At 43.3% G+C, this 21,362-nt stretch overlaps 2 long non-coding RNA genes across 2 annotated transcripts; both read left to right on the forward strand.

Annotated features, from left to right (window-relative positions):
* Positions 1–2,565: 2,565 nt before the first annotated feature.
* Positions 2,566–6,666, forward strand: LOC119301612. The gene is made up of 6 exons (XR_005147085.1): positions 2,566–5,143; positions 5,238–5,337; positions 5,507–5,610; positions 5,693–5,749; positions 5,819–5,911; positions 5,996–6,666. It is a non-coding gene; the product is annotated as an uncharacterized LOC119301612 (long non-coding RNA).
* A 143-nt stretch (positions 6,667–6,809) lies between these two features.
* Positions 6,810–8,717, forward strand: LOC119297365. The gene is made up of 6 exons (XR_005145637.1): positions 6,810–7,205; positions 7,347–7,415; positions 7,574–7,691; positions 7,811–7,884; positions 8,121–8,187; positions 8,312–8,717. It is a non-coding gene; the product is annotated as an uncharacterized LOC119297365 (long non-coding RNA).
* Positions 8,718–21,362: the final 12,645 nt, after the last annotated feature.

Raw genomic sequence — 21,362 nt, forward strand, 5'->3', positions numbered from 1 at the left:
CGGACATGGATTTTCTGACATTGATCTCGCATGCTAACACAACTACACAACTACACCTCATTCTATGACAGGCTCAGCAAGAAGCAGCGGATGGAAGGAGGGTCGCCACCAAGAACAGCAAGGTCGCGCCGACGCCATTGCATTGTCTAAATACATGTAGCAGGATGGAAAGCAGCGAAGCATCATCCATGGAAGCGGCCGGCACAAGGCTAAGCCTGTCGTTCCTGCTCGTCAAGACCTGCGTTTAGCTCAACAAGGTGGCCGAGGTGCGCACACACACAGAGGCGTGCGAGCAAGACGTCATGTGAAGTGGAGGACCCTACGAGCTACATGGCCGCGAATGTGGAGTAGGCGCAGTTCCAGCTGAACTGCGACGCGGTTTTAATGATTAGAGTCACTAATATTAGATTGCTCTGCTTTCCCTGTGATCAGAGTTCAGACTTCAATTCGTTTTCAGCAACAGTTGGCATGTATATATACTACCCATTATGCAAAAAATCAAATGAAAAAGGCGACCCCTACTTGGCACCGCACATGAACATCCTCAAGAGGGCCACCAGGGGTGCGCCCCGACCACTAGGTAGTCAACACACACGAGCCAAATGTGTTTCTTCTTGGGATACAGAGCGGCTAAGGAGGCCAGGGATTGAGAGAAGGATCAAGAGAAAAGGAATAGAGGATTGATAGGGAGAAACAACCAGTGACAGAGGCATGGGGTGGCTAGCATGAGTCAAGAGCCTACCCAACATAATGAGTTTGCTTGTATATACACAAAATTACTAGCGATTTTTTCCTACGATGCCCTCCTCCCTCAATACTAGGACTTGAGAAATCCTGCCTCAGACAGTGGAAACAACACTAGAGGAAGGGAAACCAATTATGAGAGAAGGGATCAAAACAGAGGAGGGAGAGTAGTGTTGGAGCACAGAGACAGACGACAGATCAAATTGCAAGAGGGAGGGAAGAGCCGGCACCATGCCGTCGGTCGTAGGAAGTCGCCTCGAACGCAGTCAATTCGGGCACGTATCCTCGCTATTCTAACTGAGTGATTAGTTGGACCTTAAGTTTTTTTTATTTGAAACAAGCTCGCCCTTTTTTTTGAACAACAAAAGGCGCACGAAGCGCCAAATTCATTCAGCTCAGTAGCATCTTACAGCATGAATTACAAAGCCTGAACCTGAAATGTATCTAGGAGAGAAACAACAGGGCAAGATATATGTCTATGAGCTGAAGAAAAGCAACATATTTCAGGTTCAACATTAGAACATAGATCCTGATGAGCTGCATTATGAGCGATTCCATTAATTTCCATAGAAATATGAAATACTTGAGGTTGCAAATTTGACACTTGCTTGAAGAAATCACCCAAAAGTTTCCGAATGCTCCATGGGGTATTGGCTTCCACAATCTCATCCGATGCAGCTAATGATGCCAAGGATAGACAATCCATAAGAAAAGTTGGATGAATAATGTTAAGCCTGTTAGCCAGATGAGCCGCAAAAGAAAGTGCAAATGCTTCTGCTTGTATTGGAGAAGTTGTAGCTGGAGCTGAAGCCTGAATTTGCACATTTACTTCCATTTGATCTTGAGGCCACGAAAGATAGACTCCAACTCCAGTAGCAACCGAACCTTGCACCAATCCTGAAACTTTCTTACATCTGAAAGCTGCATCAGAGTATATTTTAGGACCGACAACGAGCAAATCAGATTTAAGAGTCTTTCCCTGCAGAGGAAGTTGATCAGGAAAATTTGAACTTGAGGCACCTCCTGCAAGCTAGACATATGATTAGAAACATCATATAAATCATAAGACAAGGCTTTTGCAACAATGTGCACATGATGAGGGAGGGCTTTTTTCCGATCAAAAAGAAAATCATTTCTAGCCTTCCAAAGACACCACAAAAAATTAAGAATATTTTCGATAGAGACATGTGGATGAGACATGCTAAGAAAGGTTGAAATAAAGGAATGCAAACTAGTATGGCCTTGAATTAAAACATCTGATCTAATGAACCAAGGAGAGGAGAATCAAGCCGCACGAGCAAAATCACACAAAAAGAACAAATGAAATTCATCCTCTTGTTTACCACACCTACAACAAGCCTGAGAAATATGAGTGGAAAAACGACCCGCCCTTAAACCTGTAGGCAAAGCTTTCCGAAAGAGCTCGCCCTTAAGTTGATGCTAACGAAATGAAAACATTGGCGATGCATGTCCCTTTGCACAAACATATTTTCTTTTTCTTTTTTTAGAAGAACTTTTTTTTGAGAATACATTTTTTCCCTAAGATATAAAACACGACACACAACCTAACATGACCAAATGGGCCGGTCCGCTCATGTGCGCCGGCCGGATAGCCCCGTGTGCCCACGCAACCGCCCCTGCCTCGACCGACCTAGCTAGAAATTTCCCGGTCCGCCTCGAGCACCCGACCCCAATCTGAGGCTCCCAACGGTAATATCTCCGTGCCGCGCCGCGTTGCCGACCGACCGAGACCGACCCCTCCTGTCCTGCCCACCCGGTCTGGATCCAGCCCCAACCCACCACCACCAGCTCCACTTCCCTTTGATTTCCGCCGCCCGCCGAAGCCGCCTCGGGCAAGGACCCGGCCGGCGACAAGGCCTCTTCCCCGGCGGCCTGCCCGCGGCCAGGCGGGCCCTTTCCTCCCTCCCCACCGCCCTGGCCGTGGCCAGTCTGCTCCTCCTCTCTTCGTCCGGGGCCCCGGGTCGTGGAAGCCTCTCGCCTCGCCTCCTCGCGTCTGGTTTGGATTCACTCCTCCTCGATTCGTCGCTCGTTTAGGCTCGTGATTTGGTTTCTGCTCGTGCTCGATTCGTCCGTTTGGAATTGCGCCCGGTTTGATTTTGCTCGTCCTCGCCGTCGTCCGTTTGGGGTCGCGTCCGGTTCGATTTTGCTCCTCCTCGCCACCGTCGTCCGTGTAGGGTCGCGTCCGGTTCGATTCTGCTCGTCCTCACCGTCGTCCGTTTAGAGTCGTGTCTGGTTCGATTTTGTTCGTCCTCGCTGTCGTCCGTTTGGGGTCGCGTCCGGTTCGATTTTGCTCGTCCTCACCGCCGTCGTCCGTGTAGGGTCGCGTCCGATTCGATTTCGCTCGTCCTCGCCGTCGTCCGTGTAGAGTCGCGACTGATTCGATTTCGCTCATCCTCGCCGTTGTCCCGACGCGCCCGCGTGTTCTTGGTCCGGTCTCGCCTCGTCGGCGGTCTCCTCCGTCTCGTTTGCGTAGTAGCAATTCTGTCCGCGCGTGCTTCTGTTATCCGAACTAGCAGTCCTGGGTTTCGTGTTCACGTCGGTTACAGGAATGAACAGGTCTGGTTTCGAAATTGGATTACGGCCGGACACGGGGAGCAGTGTTTGTTTATCGTGCTAGTTCAGACTGGTTCGTCCGTTCCGTCACCTACGTTGCTCTTGGTGATTTTCAGAACTCAAAATGTGTGCTCTCCTGTGATACTCTGTCAATTCTTGGCCCTCTGTCAGTTCTTGTTGGCCCTCTGTCAGTTGTTGAGTTCCAGGGTCTGTTAATTCTTGAGTTCTCATTGTACTGGCTAGGCGTGTGCGCTCTCATCCTAGATTCAGAGATGGGGTGATTCCTTTACGCTTGATCTGATGGTGTATACTGTTTATGTTCTTTCCAATTTGTTTCTTTTTATCATGCTTAGCTAGTGTGTTCCGAGCAGAAAAGTTTTACAAGAGTGCAAACCATGTGGCCTGCTGCTGCTACTGTTGGACAAGGTTCCTTCTTTTCTTCCCGATGTTACTATTTCCATTGAAGTACTCATACGAGTTCTAGGTGAGCTGCTGCTAATTAGTTCCCCTTAGACTACATTCTAGATTGCATGGCATAACTCCAATATTTTGTCATTGCACACTTGGGCATATAATTCTGCTGTGAGCATAACTCTAGAATTTATTTATCTGTGAAAGCATGTTCATCACATGTTTTTTATCAATGCTGGTAACTTGTGTCATGCCCCTTTCCTTTTGGACAACAATTTCAACGAACCTATAACGTGGACATGTGCTGCTTGTTTTCTTGTGATGATGGTGATCCAATTGAGTAGCCCAACTCTTATGCTCTGACATTTGTTAATCCCCAGTTAGTGTGCATGAAAAATTATTGTTTGTCATGTTAAATTCTATGGCATCAACTCGGTATTGTGATTAATGACTTAGTATTTGTTTAGAGTAGATACTTGACTTCTTTTTCTTAAATTTTTAGTGATATGTGTGTTTTGTTATGTCTTATGTGGATATCATATTCTTTCTTTGTATTACTATAGCCAGTCAATGGAAATGCTTTTCTTGCTTTGCCTAGACTTTGTGACAATTAACTTATAGTGCGATCATTGATCATTGAGCTTCTGACACCCTATTCCGTAAAATTCCGTTGTAATGTTTGCTGGATCATCGAGTAGTTAATATTGATTCTGAGTTTGTTGGATCATTAACTTCTATGTGTGCTTTGGTTATCTGAGAGACACTCACTATCCTGTGTTTCATATTCGTGGCGGAGCGATGAACGATTATGTTTCGTGTTTGCCGGTCTGGTTTTGGATTTGGATTACGGAGACGGGGAGAGGTCAAAACAAGGTCAGTTTATCGTGTTCGCTCAGATCGGTTCCTCGGTTCTGTCGCTGCGTTGTTCGTCGGCGATTTCCAGACCTCAAACGCATGCGCCCTTGTGATACTCTGGTTTGGCTCGCTGGTCGTTATGGCTGTTCGTTACGGTTGTTCTTATGTTCTTGAATCACCCATCTTATAAGCAGAGATGGGGTGACACATAATGGTTGTTTTGATGGTTGCTTATTTAGTGCTCTTTCCAATTGGGTTCTTCTTGTCATGCTTTGCTTATGTTCCCAATGTCTGTCTTTCCATATATGGGGATGCGTTAGGGTGCAAACCGTGTAGGCCATGGTGTGTTTTTAACTAGCTATGGTGTGTTCTATACTATCTGATGTGGAAGGTGGAAATATTGATATCACTTCTGTGTTAGTATACTTGATATGGTGTGTTTTATTCAAGTAATTAACCACATCTCTTACAAATTTTCCTTGAGATACATGTTTATATGGCAGGAGTGATTGTCTTGACGAATAATCATTTATGCTAACAGATCAGTACTTGATCATAGGTAACAGACCAGTACTTGTTTAGTGCAGACAATTGACTATTCTTTTTTTCTGAACTTTTTTGTGATATGTCTAATGCCTTTCTAAGTATTTAAGGTACAGACATGTGGATCTGGACATTTCACATTTGCTCTTTATTGTGTTGCTAAGGACACCGAACGGTTTGTCTAGGCCACCGCATAGCCTGGCTAATCAGGTACACTTGATTTTATGTGTAGTTGATGTTCTCTGCCCCATCATGCTTAACTTGTTTGCCAAATGGATCTCTTGGAACAAATTATTCGTAATAAATGAACAAACTGAACAAGAAAAACATACGTCCTGTTATTTTAAAATGGTGTATTTACCTTGCTGGCTATCTGCAGGTTGTAGTGATTAGGGAGAAGCTTGCAGAACCGTATGAATTTGAACAACAATGGTCGAGAGCAGTACAAATGCTTAGTGGCATTGACTTGGACTCAGGAATAAGGTAGAAGCAAAGCTTTTGTCTCTCTTTACATGTCATTGGATATTCTAAGTCTGGGAAATCTGACCATCTTCTTAAAAACCAGGATGCTTGATGACAAACAAATTATCCAAGTGCGTCCAGATTGCATGACTATTTGGAGGTTAGTCCCATTTTAGCCTCTGTCGTCATTGCATTTTCAGCTGGACTAATGTATTTCTTCATTTTGTAGGATGATGATGCAGTGAATGTTGAAGCTTTTATCAACAAAGCCTCATTTTTTGTCACAAACAGCAACCAGGAAGTTCTGAACTTGTAATACAAGGTTTGTTGGTTCAGAAACAGTTTAATAATCTATCTGTCTACAACTAAGGACAAAAATTTAGTTCCCTTCTTATATCTCTTGTAGGTATGCTATGCGAGAATTTTAGATCTAAAGAATAAATTCTTGGAAGCTGCACTTCGATACTATGGTATCTCTCAAATTGAGCAACGCCAAATTGGGGATGAGTAAGGCTTACTCTATTCAGTTGTAGATTTGTTTCTCTCTTCTGCAATTTACTCATTTTTAATGTTCTGTCTTGTATGGTTCTTTGTTGCCTTGCCGGTCTAGTGATGCCTAATTTCTATTTTACACCCTTCAAATTACCCTACTTGATACTCATGTTTAAGTATTGCAGTGGTTATTAGCAAGTTGTGTTTGGAACTGATATGGCCTCCATATTTTATTCTCAAAGATCTTGATGGAACATAGTTTCTGTATTTTCTCTGATAGATTGACGAAAATGCTCTTTAACAAGCTCTTAGTGCTGCTGTAACATGCACAATATTGTAACTGATGAGAGGCAACCACCGTTGCCAACTTGAAATCAGTTTACTCATTCAAGTTCTGGAATTTCTTTATAGATTTCTGGGTTTACTTCGATCTTGCATGTATTAGGTTTCCCTTTGTGCCCCTGTCTATGTCGGTTTCTTGTGTGCAAGTGCTTCATTATGTGTGTGTGTGTGTGACTGTGTGTGACTTGTTGGTGAATATGTGTGTGGCTTGACTCTGTGTGTGTGGCTTGATGGTGTGTGTGTGGCTTGATTGTGTGTGTGGCTTGACTCTCTCTGTGTGTGGCTTGACTATGTGTGTGACTTGACTCTGTGTGTGTGGCTTGACTCTATGTGTGGCTTGACTGTGTGTGTGACTGTGTGGTTTGATTGTGAATATGTGTGTGGCTTGACTCTGTGTGTGAGTGTGTGTGGCTTGATGGTGAATATGTGTCTGGCTTGACTGTGTGTGTGTGTGTGTGACTGTGAAAATTGCATTTGTTTGATTGTGTGGCTTGTATGCTTTGCTGAATGTTTGGTTGTATAACTTGTGTTCTATATTTCACGATTGATTGCTTTGTTGATTGTTGAATGTGAACAGACCTAGCACTATTCTTTTTTCTGAACTTTTTTGTGATTATGTCTTATGTGGATATCATATTCTTTTTTATGTATTACTATTGTCCAGTCACTGGAATAATGCTTTTCTAAGTATTTAAGGTACATACATTGGATCTGGACATTTCACATTGGCTCTTTATTGTGTTGCTAAGGACACTGATGGGTTGAGTTTGCATAAAACGCAGGTATTTACGTTCTTTATATTTTGCGATGCTGATGTCAAAATGTTTATTTAGCCAAATTGTGCTACTTCTGGGTACTTCTGTTTTAGATGTGTTGTATCCGTAACTACCTATTGGCACCTGATATTTATGCTCAAAATGCAGTATGGAGCAAGAATTTGGTCTCATTGCAAGGTCACTACCTGGACATATAGCCAAGCAATGTCAAGAGAGGTATTCTTTTGATTGTTTCATTTTCATGATTTGCTTAAATGCATTTTCCCCTTTGTGCAAGACGAACAGGGGAATGTTTGCTAATTCAGAAACACACTGGTTACATAAAGAGCTGATTGGTTATGAAGCTGATTTCAAATTCATACATAACATCTTAGGTGGAATAATCATATGAATCCAAACATACAGAGAGATGCTTGGACTATGAGGAGGAACATGCACTGTATAATGCCCAGGGAATAAATGGGCAAAAATAGCAAAATTTCTTCCTAGAAGGTACTACCTTGGTCCCCTGCCACTTCCTCACTCTTTCCTGAACATCATACCGTGCATCAGACATCTGGACATTGCAGGAATGGGGTACTTCTATTTGTGTAACTTCTATTTGTTATCAGTTCTTCTCACCTATAGCTAAAGTCAAAGACGACAAACCAGGTGAATTTTTGGAGGTGCAAGATACACAGAATCGGTAAGTTCCTATCTTGATAACTTCGATATACACACGGGAATAATTACCTATGTTGTTATGATCATAAACTGATTCCAAGTATTTTTGACTCATATGATGCTTATACATCACAAGTCATCTTAATCTTCTTTTGTAAATATGACTGCTGGTGCTGCTGGTAACGTAAGCTACTTTTCTTAGAAACATCATTTACATTGTGGAAACTCACATTTTAAGTTGCTCATGTCATTTTTCAGGCTATCCATCGGCTTGTAACTCATGAGAGGCAACCACAGTTGCCAACTTGAAACATATATATTTTAGGTACGAATGGCTTACCTTAGCCAAAATTTCTATAAGAATGTTGCTCATGTTACATGCCTTGCTTTCTCTAGCTTAATCAACCTCTAATCACTTAATCAGCCTCTAACCAGCTTCCTGTTTTCAGGAACGAAGATCTGAATCACCCTCACCCCTCAGAGAAATCGTTTAGTCATTCAGGTTCTGGAATTTATTTATAGCTTTCTGAGTTTACTTCGGGCTTGCATGTATTTGCTTTCTGTTTGTGCCCCTATCTATGTCTGTTTCTTGTTGTTTCTTATGTGCAAGTGCTCCATTATGTGTCTGTCTGACTGTTTGGGGCTTGACTCTCTTGTGTGTGTGGCTTGACTGTCTGTGTGTGGGACTGTGTGTTTGACTGTGTGTGAATATTGCATTTGACTGTGATGTGTGACTGTGTGTGTGACTCTGTGTTTGACTGTGTGTGTGACTGTGTGAATATTGTGCATTTGACTGTGATGTGTGTGACTGAATATTGCATTTTGGCAATGACTGAGTGTGATTGTGTGTGGCTTGACTCTCTGTGTGTGTGTGTGGCTTGTATGCTTTGCTGAATGATTGGTTGGTGTGGCCTAACACTGCCTTTGCCGGTCCCAAGCCCGGATGCGAAAATGTGGAGGGAGCTGCAGTTACCTCCTTTGTATTGTTTGCCTTAGAAGTGTGAATGTTGCATTTTGGCAATGATTGTGTGTGGCATGACTCTCTGAGTGTGTGTGCCTTGTATGCTTTGCTGAATGATTGATTGGTGTGGCCTAACACTGCCTTTGCCGGTCTCAAGCCCAGATGCGAAAATGTGGAGGGAGCCATAATTACCTCCTTTGTATTGTTTGCCTTCGAAGTCTAGATAGAAATTACTCTGTCCTAATTGAATAGTAAATCTTCGCATACTATCGTAGCATGTGATTCAACATCTGAAATGCATCCATCCTTGCTATGAAAAATCTAGCAAGTTTAGTTGTCGTTAGAATTTGTCCCGTCTCCTAAATTAATCCAATGGTTTCTTAAATCTTATCAGCGCTGATGTTCTTTTCTGCTAATATATACATTTTTACTAAAAATCAGTCATCTGTTTCTTTATTTGGCTTTAGCTAGAATTTTGTGTCAGTCTAATCATGCACGAATCTTAGCGTCGCAGGTGTCCCTCATTTATCTGTCACTCGCGAGTGCGTGTCGGGTTTATTTGTCATTGGACTTTTTATTCAAGTTGTGGGCCGCCCACTCCTTGTTTGGACTCCGACTTGTGTGGGGGTGTCCTTTTCAGTTGTGTCATTTCTAGAGGGGATGAGTTGTTGAGTCTGTGTGTGAGTGAGAGAGAGAGAGGGGGGGAAAGAGGAGCTGACTTCGGCGCACGGCCAATAAGGCACATTTTCAAGGAAGAGCAGGCACCTTCCCGTCCAAAACCGATTCTCCTCGGTGTTCGAGTGCAGTTGTGCGGGGTAATGAGGGAGAAATTGGTAGCCATCCAGCCCTAGTGACCATGGCGAGGGGGGTTGAATATAATTTGTTTGTCTTCTTGTGTTTGCTTTTTTTTGGGCAGTTTAAGTTTTGTTCCTAACTTCCTGTGCGTGCTATTTGTCCACACACCCCCACTAAAGAATAGCATATGAATTATTTGTTTTGAATTTCACATGATATAACTTTGGTCAATGATGTATAAATGAGTTATTTCTCGTCGGTTCAGCTAAGGGGGCTGTGCCAGCATGTGTTTTATTGGGTCAAAAGTGCGGTGTTTTTTCTGGCGTTTCTGTTAGTTTAGTGTCTATTCTGTGTTGTGTACATGCTCATTAGCATCAGGGATAATGGACCTTGTATGCATATTTTTTGGACTCGGTTCGTTGAATATAGTAGCAAAAGGGCATATGCGTTGCAATCGGAAAAGAAAAATCTCCAATGGCCATGACCACATTTTGCTGCATCATTGAGATACACTTATCACTCTTAATTTCATGAAATCATGAACACTTTTTAAACTCTTGAATCAAGAACATTTTTTAAACTCATGAAATCAGAAACATGTTCTTAAATCAAGAACATTCTTTGAATTCATGAACATTTATTCTATTTGCAAATATTTTTATAAAATTGTCAACATTTTTTAAACAATTATCTTGAATCGATGAACATTTCTAGAATTGACGAACATTTTTTTGGAAATTGGTGGAACAATTTTTGAAATTCACGAACATGTTTTTGATTTAACTTAATTTTTTTGAATCATCCAAGATTTTATGAATGAATAAACTATTTTCTAACTCATGAATAGTTTTTAAAATTTTAGGATGTTTTTCCATTCGTGAACATTTTTTGAATTGGTAAAATTTTGTTCAATTTCATTAACATTTTTAATACACTAACTTGTAAAAAAAATCGTGAACATCTTTTTATTTCCCAAACATTTGTTTTTAACATTTGGAACATTTTTTGAATGAGCAAACATTTTTTTTACAAAATTGCGAACATTTTTTGAATCCACAAACATTTTGTGATTTATTAAAATTTTATTTCAAAATTGTTTTTAAAAAATCCAGAAATTTTTTGAAGTCCCAAATTATTTAAAGTAGAAACAAATGAAAACAGGGAAGAAAAGGAAAAAATGAAATAAAAAAAAGACCGCCGGGACATGAGCCGGCCCAAACGGGCGTGTCGCGTCTTCTCCTAGCGCGCAAAGCGCAGTATAGGAGGTCCCTACTGCATAGACCGGCCCAGGCGGGCATTCCCTTGTCTAAAACGTTCTTTATCACTTATAGATGGCATAGATGGGTAATATTTTGCAACTTTGGCATAGGTTTAGGAGTAGTTTGGATGATGACATGGGCTTCGTGCCTGGGAAAAACTAGCACCTGGCTTGTGCTGATTTTTGCCTGGCAAATCTGGCGTGGGCAGGAAGTGTTTGGTTGGTGGCCCGGATATAATAACACATTGGTTGATAGTAAAACTGAATAAACTATTAATAAAAGATCTAGACAAAGCTATTTGCATTGGGTAGTGTGCCAGGCAAGTTTCTGGATGGCTAGGCATCCGTTTTGTGCGTCTGCACCAGGCTAACGACCGTGCTTGGTGCTCCTGCCAGGCTAATCAACATGGCAGATGCTCCAGGCCAGGCAAGCTTTTTAATGCTCATGACACCATCCAAACAATCTCCAGGATAGTATCAGGCAAGCTCCAAGCTCCAGGCCAGGCATCAATACGTGAGGAAGCGAACCAAACTGCGAACCAAACTGACTCTTAGTGATCTATCAGTTCCTTGCAATCTTCTCAATCTTTGGCTAGCCTTTATTTTGCACTAAGTATGATCACTACTTGTGCATCCAAAATCCTTTAAATCAGTTTTGCCACATGAGTCCACTATACCTACCTATATGCGGTATTCTTTTACCGTTCTAAGCAAATTTATATGTGCCATCTCTAATTTTCAAAATAAAATTTTCTTTTGTGTGCTCCTAATACCTTTCTTTTACTTTATGCATTTTTTATTTTTTATTTGATTCTTCATCTTCTCTTATAAAGCACCAACTAGGGGGCACTATGATCGTACTTGAGCATTGGGTGTAGTTAATATGCGAGTGTGTTTTATGAATGGATCAATGATTGAGCATGATGGGCTAGGGATAACTTATTTTAGCGTTGATATTTTAAAATACATGGTTGCTTGTTGGTATGCTTGAGTATTAAAGTCCTTATATCAAAACTAGATTATTGCTTTGAATCATATAAAAGTCCAAATGTCCATGCTCAAAAGAAAAAATATGTGATGAATATGATAGGTAGCTTTCCACAACAAATATTCTAGTTTCAGTTGCTATTTTATCATGATAAGTTTTATGAGAAAGAGTTGCTGTTATGATGCTAGGAAAAGTGATTTAAATTATCATTGATCAAACTTGTGACTTGGCTAGCATTCACACTTCATAAATTATTTCTTTTATCTATAATTTATGAAGTATTCATGCCATGTTTACAATAATTTTATATGATTTTGGTATGATTTCCATGGAACTAACCCAGACTGACGCTGTTTTCAGCAGAACTATCATGATGTTATTTTTTGTGCAGAAACGAAAGTTATCCAAATGAGCTGAAACTTTTTAACGATTTTTTTGAAACAAAAGAGACCCACAAAGCTTTGTGGGAGGGCCAGAAGAGCCACGAGGAGGGCACAACCCACTAGGGCGCGCCTGGTGGGCCTGGCTCGCCCCGGTGGGTTGTGCTCACCTCGAGGCCCATCTTTGCTTGAAACCGATGCCAAAAAATTCTATAAATAGAGAAATCATCATAAATAACCCTAGATCAGAAGTTCCGACATCGCATGGCTCTGTAGCCACCGAAAATCAATCTAACCCTGTTCTGGCACTCTGCTGGAGGGGGAATCATCACCGGTGGCCATCTTCATCATTCCGGCGGCCACCACGATGATGAGGGAGTAGTCCACCCTCGGGGCTGAGTGTTTGTACCAGTAGCTATGTGTGTGTTTAATCTCTCTCTCGTGCTCTTGAGATGTCATGATCTTGATGTATCGCGGGCTTTGTTAATATAGTCGGATCATATGGTGTTTTCCCCTCTTTATCTTGTTGTGATGAATTGAATTTTTCCCTTTGATATTTCGTTGTTATCGGGTTGAATACTTTTATGGATTTGAGAGCACTTGACATATGTCTTGCATATGAATACTCGTGGTGACAATGGGGCATCATATTGATTCACCTGATATGTGTTTTGTCATTCAACTCACGGATTCCCGCAGTGACATTGGGGTAATCTATGCATAGGGGTTCATGCACATTCTCGTCTTTTGTTTCCCCGGTAGAAATTTTGGGGCTATGACGCCCGGGTAGTTAAGCTACAGTAAACCTCTGTTAATGATGTCACGTCACGATGGTTACTGTTGCTAATCTCGCGCTAGTTCAAAATGATTCAAATTCAAATTTAAGTTAATGGCAAACATCAAAAGTTTTCAAACATTAAAATTAAAATGTCCAAAATGTGTCAAATAACTCATAGGTAATCATGGTGGAGAATCCACATCTCTATAAATTAAAATAAAGGCTCTAAAGTAATTAAAACAGTAACTATGACAATTAATTAAATGCCTTTTAAAAATTATAATAATGCAGACTATTTTATTTAGGTGTCAAGCTTTTTGACGCAGTGGAACAAGTTATAACATTAATTTAGGAGTTGTATTTATATTTTATAAAACTAAAAATAAAAGAAAGTAAAATAAAAACAAAAAAAGAAGAAAAAAGAAAAGAAAAGAAAAGAAAAGGAAAAGATACAACTTCCCCCCCGCCCCCTACGCTGGGCTAACCGGCCCAGCTAGCCAACTGGCCCGGCCCGCCTAAGCCGGCCTTTCCTTCCTCCTCCTGCTACAGGGGAAGGCCGAGCACGCCATGGCCGCACACGTCGCCTGATGGCCACGTGCAGAGCATCCCGCGTCGCCCCCCCTGCTTCACCGACGCCTACTAATCCTTCCTCGCAACCGTGGCAAACCCTAGCTCCATTCCACCCACTCCTCGCACCGCTTCTTTTTCCCCCAGCAAGCAACCGAGCCACCTTCGCCATAGCGTTCGTCGCACACGCGCTCTTCGTTGTCCCCGTTCCATGAGAGGTTGTCCCCGAGGACCACCGGCGTCGACCACGTCTTCTATAAGGCTTGAATCGAGTGCTCCACCACCACAGATCGGGATCGAGCCATCTTCTACCTCCGGCAACCGCGAGCACGTCACCGATTTGTTCGCCGCAGCAGCTCCTAAGACACCAACGGGCCCCCGTGTGCCCCCGCGGTGAGCTCCTCCCCCGTTCCCCTTGTCTTCCCCATCGATCTGATGTCATTGGCTATCGACCCCGACGAGTCCGGAGCTCCACTTGCCCTTTGGTCGCGTTCATCGCGCCCCCTGCCCATGCTCCCGTTGCGTCCTGGCCGCCCTGGGCACTCCCTGGTCGTGCCCCCGTGCGTGCCCGCTCGCGCATTGCCGCAGCCCTCGCCTCGCTCGTTGTTGCCCGTCCGCTTTCGCCTATGCCCGATTGCTAGCGCCTACCGCTGCCGCTGTAGATTGATGTTGCGCTGATGCTTGCTGCAGCTGCTGCCGCTCACTGCCGTCCTTGCCGCCGAGCGCCGCTCCTCGATGCCCTGCACGCGAGACCGCGCTCCCATGCTACCGCTGCTTGCTATCGTCGCTGCCCGCCCGCCGCCGCTGCTACTCCCTGCTGCACCCCCCGGCCTCCCCCGCCTGCGTCCTCCCTCACCTCGCTGCGCCATCGCCGCCCTGCCGTGGGCTGCACACGCCGGCCGCCCCAGCCCTGGCGCCCGCCTCCGCCTACCGCGACCGGCCGGCCGAACGCCGTGGCCGTCGGCACGCCTCCGTGGGCGCGCGCGTACAAATCCCCCCATGGGCCCTCTTAGCTTAATTAGGGGTAATCCCCTTTTAGTGCTAACCCCCTCCTAATAGTCTATGACAGTGGGCCCAAGGACACTAACTAATTAGCTAAGTTTTGTTTAAAAAAATATTAACTGGCCCTGAGTCAATGACATGCGGGTCCCACTAGACCCGCTGACCAGTCAACCTTTGACTAGTCAACTGCTGAGTCAGCAGTTGACTGCCCCCACTATCAGCCCCTCTGGTGCACTCTGGGTGTAGTGCACCGGGTGCACCCAGCCTTTCTGGAGATTTTTGAGATTCCCAGGACTTAAAAAAAGTTTAGAACTTAGAAAATTAATATAAAATAAACCGTAGCTCAGATGGAAAAACTTTGTACATGAAAGTTGCTCAGAGCGACGAGACGAATCCGGATACGTAGCCCGTTCGTCCGCCACACACCCCTAACATATCAAACTCGCAACTTTTCCCCTCCGGTTCATCTGTCTGAAAACGCGAAACACCGGGGATACTTTCCCGGATGTACCCCCCTTCATCGGTATCACCTCATACCGCGTTAGGGCACGCCTAGCATCACGCTTTGCTTTGTCATGCATCGTTACGCATCTGTTTGCATTGTATTCATTGTTTCTTCCCCCTCTTCTCTCGCTAGACACCGAGACTGACGCCGCTGCTACCCAGAATGACTACGGTATTGACGAACATTCTTGCCAGAGCAACCAGGCAAGCCCCCCTTGATCATCAGATATCGCCTATTCTTCTCTATACTGCTTGCATTAGAGTAGTGTAGCATGTTACCGCTTTCAGTTAATCCTATACTGCTGCATAGCCTGTCCTTGCTACTACTGTTGTTACCTTTACCTGCTATCCTACTGCTCAGTATAGGATGCTAGTGTTTCATCAGCGGCCCTACACTCTTGTCCGTCTGCCATGCTATACTACTGGGCCGTGATCACTTCAGGAGGTGATCACGGGCATATACTATATACTTTACACTGTTACATTATCGGTGATACTGTTTGGAGTTGGGGGCTGAAGGGGCAGGTGGCTCCATCCCGGTAGAGGTGGGCCTGGGTTCCCGACGGCCCCCGACTGTTACTTTGTGGCGGAGCGACAGGGCAGGTTGAGACCACCTAGGAGAGAGGTGGGCCTGGCCCTGGTCGGCGTTCGCGGATACTTAACACGTTTAATGAGATCTTGGTATTTGATCTAAGTCTGGCCACTGGCCTATACGCACTAACCATCTACGTGGGGACAGTTATGGGCACTCGACGTCGTGGTATCAGCCGAAGCCTTCGTGACGTCAGCGACTGAGCGGCGCGCGCCGGGTTGTACTGGAACGCCTACTCTTGTATAAGGGAGGCTAGGTCTGCTCACCGGCCACGTACGCAATGTGCAGGTGTGCAATGGGCCCAGACCCCTGCGCCATAGGATTTAGATCGGCGTGCTGACCTCTCTGTTGTGCCTAGGTAGGGCTGCGACGTGTTGATCTTCCGAGGCCAGGCATGACCCAGAAAAGTGTGTCCGGCCAAATGGGATCGAGCGGGTTGGGTTATGTGGTGCACCCCTGCAGGGAAGTTAATCTATTCGAATAGCCGTGATCTTCGGTAACATGATGACTTGAAGATGTACTTTGACCTTATGACAACTAGAACCAGATACTTAATAAAACACACCCTTCCAAGTGCCAGATACAACCAGTGATCGCTCTCTCACAGGGCGATGAGGGGAGGATCATTGGTTAGGATTATTCTATGCGATGTTACTTGGTGAACTTATCATCTACTCACTTCTCCTGCTGCAAGATGGAGGTTACCAGAAGCGTAGTTTTCGAAAGGGCTAGCTATCCCCCTCTTATTTCGGCATTCTGCAGTTCAGTCCACATATGATACCCTTATTCCATTTGATACCAATGCATACTTATGTAGTGTAGCTCCTTGCTTGCGAGTACTTTGGATGAGTACTCATGGTTGCTTTGCTCCTTCTTTCCCCCTTTCTATACCCGATTGCTGCGACCAGACGTTGGAGCCCAGGAGCCAGACGCCACCGTTGATGACGACTACTACTACTCGGGAGATGCCTACTACTACGTGCAGCCGGCTGACGACGACCAAGAGTAGTTTAGGAGGATCCCAGGCAGGAGGCCTGCGCCTCTTTCGATCTGTATCCCAGTTTGTGCTAGCCTTCTTAAGGCAAACTTGTTTAACTTATGTCTGTACTCAGATATTGTTGCTTCCGCTGACTCTTGTGCCTTTGAGCATTTGTATTCGAGCCTTCGAGGCCCCTGGCTTGTAATATAAAGCTTGTATTATTTTAATTTGTGTCTAGAGTTGTGTTGTGATATCTTCCCGTGAGTTCCTGATCTTGGTTGTACACATTTGCGTGTATGATTAGTGTACGATTGAATCGGGGGCATCACAAGTTGGTATCAGATTCGACTTCCTGTAGGAATCCCCCTTTCCAACTCCTTGGCCGAAGTCGTGTTTAGACATTGCAAAACTTTTACTAACATGGCTGTGTGTCTTACGGGCACACGTCGCCATTGGGTGGTAGTAGGATCTTTCATTCCTCGACCGATACTCTGGGACTCTGACATCTCTTCTATTCGGGTTAAACAATTTTACTTATTCTGACTCTAGGTTCTCGATAATACTTTCTTTTGGAGAGCCCCTTATTCAGATGATCGTTTGCTGCACCAAAAGAATCCGAAGATACTCTCCGATGTTCTCTTGAGACTTTATGGCGTCGCTTTTGCAATTCCCCTCCATCGATAAACCCCTATGGATAACCACGTATACTCGCCATTCATACAATGCTTCCCAGTTGATCTTGTTATTACAAGATACATCGAAATGCTCTCTATTGTTTCAAGAATACTTTGTGCCTATTGCCTTGCAGTTCTTTGCCACATGAATACCCCTACGGATAATTCCTCGCTCTTACCGAGTATCCGCTCATCCCTAGTTGTTCATGTGTTTCACAAAATTCTTCAAAATACTATCCGATCTTTCGAGAATCCTCATTAGCCTATGGCTCTTGAAATGCTTGTCTGCCTACATTTTGGTTAATTCCAAATGACTAGCAATATTCATGGATGTCTTTTGTCTTTATCATCTTGGGTCCCTTGGTTCAATATGTTGCGACTGATGCAATCCTTTATCAGATCCTAGAATTCATCCTTTTGGCTCAGACGTCGTTTTAAACATGAGTTGGATCTCGACCAGTTAAATTGCCATCGATTGTACCCCTAAGCCTACTCAACTTATCCATCCTTGATCAGAGCGTTGCTTCTGATCCCCTGATATGGAAATCATAATTCTTTTGCATTTGAACTTTGAATTAGTCAGACGTTTCTATAATCAGATCTCCTTGCATTCTTTCTCTGGTTGAGTACTAGTGCTCACATCAGATCCCATGTGGACCATCGGTTCCTTTGTTGGATTTTATCCGACAGTGTCCTCCATATTGAATAACCTTGTGAGCCTCTCCATGGGTATATAATGCCTTTGGTAAATTGTATCATCTGCTTTTGAACAATGCTCTACTTTCGAGCTTGTGTATTTACTTTCGAAACTTGTGGTATATGTTACTAAGATGCCCGAAGGGTTGAACGTATGCCTCCCCCTAATCCGTGAGAACCTAGAAGTTTTCACAAGTCATACTTTTCCGGTGTTCTACCAAATAAAATTCCAACACTACAATTTTATCAAGACGAGAAGTGAATGAAAGGTTATGCATTGAAGAAGTGGGAGTCGACCTTGAACCTTGTGTTCATGCCCATGGACACGATGTAGATCCTACCATAGAAGCTTCTTGTAATAATAACTATTTCGTTGATGTAATATCATCTGGTATCTGGGATTTGGCCTTTTGCAATCGTGGTTCCAACCATGTTCTCCTTTAAATACCATTTCTCGGACAAGTTGAAGTACTTGTCTTTTGCAGATCATTGCACCTGTCCAACCCTTTGATCTACCATCGAGCATTACACTCCGGTATCTTAAGAATACCGTGGAACTACATAACTTCTTATGAGTTCTTCATCAACTATTATTCTCGCCAATTCCAATTTCCCTCGGGTTCTGAGTTATTAGTCACTCGAGAACACCGTTAAGTGAATCAATTCCGCACTCCGATTCAATAACTCTAAGTAATTTTCATTGCTTATGATTTAATAACCCTTCAAGTCAGTCCTAGCCTAATTGGCTATATCATTATCGTGCAACTTTTTAACTGTGCTACCTGGTTCTTCTTCCCATAGCACAATTTTTGATGATGAGCTAATCTTACAATCGATCTTCCTCGTCATATCGTTTGTCCTTGAACAGCAAGCTTGATTTCGAGTTTGTGTCGTACCCATGGTTCCAATAACCTTTTTGCTTCATCATTCCGTTGACTTGATGTCATCGCCGATCAGTTACATCTTCTCGAAACCTCTCGGCAAATGTGTCATGATCATCATCAACATTCTGAGGTCTTCCAAGATATCTATCGAATTCTTGATGAGAAATAGCATCCTTTGCCCTCGATGATTTGGGTTATCATCCACAACAGTATTGCATTCCCTCCAACACAAAACTAGTTCATGTTTTGTGTTATACCTTGAGTTCCCTTCCATCCAGCAATTGTTCTTCTTTACTCGGAACATTACCATTTCTTATGTCATCAATGTTGTAGAATTACACCACCTCTTAAGAATTTGTGAGACAGTGATGCTTCTCACCATCACCATCCTTTTTTTGTCCCCGTGTTGAGTGAACTCTGTGGTGCAAATTTAATATCTCTAGCAACCCTATTGCTTCAAAGTTAATGGACAATAATTCCAATTTGGTGTGCTTGTTGCTAAATCACCATTCTGATGTTGGTCGTGCAACCCAACCCATATTTCGGGTGCACCTTTCAACCCATGTTTAATTGTGTATGTTTTCCTCAAACATACTTCATTATTTTGTACTGTTCGATCTGACAAATGTTATCTCCTTGTTCACATAGTTGTGGAAATCCATCTTTTGTTAATCTCGATGAATTGTCGCTGATTTCATCAGCCACCTCCTCATCCTCTCGTTGGTTTACTAATGAACTCTTGTTTCAGAACTTGCTTCCATAGTCCATTTCCCGAGAATCTTACAATGTCATCTCGTCAATTTGTGTTGCACCTTTTCTTGTCAGGAATCCCGTGTATGAGTTATCTTGACACCAATCAGATCTGAATCTCGGTCAGATATGATGGTTGGAACATATTTTCAAGAGTTATAACATTGATCCTCATATGACCTGGTAAGGTGATGTCATGCACGCCTGACTGGAGGACCTAGTGTTATAGTTTCCTTTTTAACAAGGTTAATCATTTTTCCATGGGGAAATTGAATGCCTTGTTTAATAAGTCTATCCTGATGGATCCTTTGTGTATCCAAGTCCGATCTTTGCTTGAAGACCATGTCAATGCTACCCCGAAGCATGTCTGAGGTACTTCAATTTTCAACAAGAACATTTGAAGCCCAATGCTAAAATTTTCTTTATCAATTATCCAAACACCGTTGTTTGGGTAATGTCATGAAATTCCTCTCCCCTTACCTAAATGGTTTTATACTTTCTATCCTGTCATGGATATCATGCTCTGCTTGTCCTTGGGAAGGACATGCCCCTGAAATATGTGTTTAGACACATTTTCCTTTCCATTATTTTGTTTAATCTTTCCGATGATCTATATGATATAAGTAGTAATATTTCCCTTCTTATGTAAACACCTCGGTGTACAACCTTGTCAGTAAGACCCTGTTACTATTGTTGATAGCATTCGGGTAACCACCGATGGACGAGAACTTTGCCTATTGGTCCGCCTCGTTTCAACGAGCAGGAAAACGGTTCTCTTCGTTCCTCGCCCTTGGTACCGATGTTGTTGCCGACATAACTGACAGACTATCCTTTGACATGCCTTACCACCCTGACCGTGCGAGATGTCAGCGCCCTTCCTACTTTTAACCCACATGGTGGGCCCATAACCCACAGTTCCACAGGATCGAAACCTAACTCTTCTGTACAACCCTGTTTCTAATGGTTATTCTCCATGCTTGGCTTCGTATTTAATTCATGGGCCACCTTCCTAGTGCTCTATTCTGGTATCAGACGCAATACTTACTCTCGCTACTCTGAACCCCTTTCTCACACTGGTCCAGACTTCGAGCAACTATCTATCCGCTTGGAACATCTTATTGTACCTTCGTACCTTACTCTCGATGTATTTCATATGTTCAACTCGAGAGATAATCTTATGCTCATTCATGCGTTAACCCCAGATTGTTTCCCTCAAAAGCATTCCGTCGTAGCTGAGCTGCCCCTTATCCTTTTGTAAGTATAGTGGAGTTCCCGAAGAAATGATGACAAGTTTATCATGATGCATTGGAATAAATAATTGAAGACATCAATGAAAGGGATTAAATTATTCGAGAAGATCCGATAGAATATCGTAACCAGAACTTTCCCCCTTACTCCCCTCTTAAATCTCGGGACGAGATTTCTTGTAGTGGAGGAGAATTGTGACGCCCGTGTAGTTAAGCTACAGTAAACCTCTGTTAATGATGCCACGTCATGAGGGTTACTGTTGCTAATCTCGCGTTAGTTCAAAACGATTCAAATTCAAATTTGAGTTAATGGCAAACATCAAAAGTTTTCAAACATTAAAACTAAAATGTCCAAAATGTGTCAAATAAATCATAGGTAATCATGGTGGAGAATCCACATATCTATACATTAAATAAAGGGTCTAAAGTAATTAAAATAGTAACT

Source organism: Triticum dicoccoides, chromosome 5A (assembly GCF_002162155.2).
Source record: "Triticum dicoccoides isolate Atlit2015 ecotype Zavitan chromosome 5A, WEW_v2.0, whole genome shotgun sequence".
NCBI lineage: Eukaryota > Viridiplantae > Streptophyta > Magnoliopsida > Poales > Poaceae > Triticum > Triticum dicoccoides.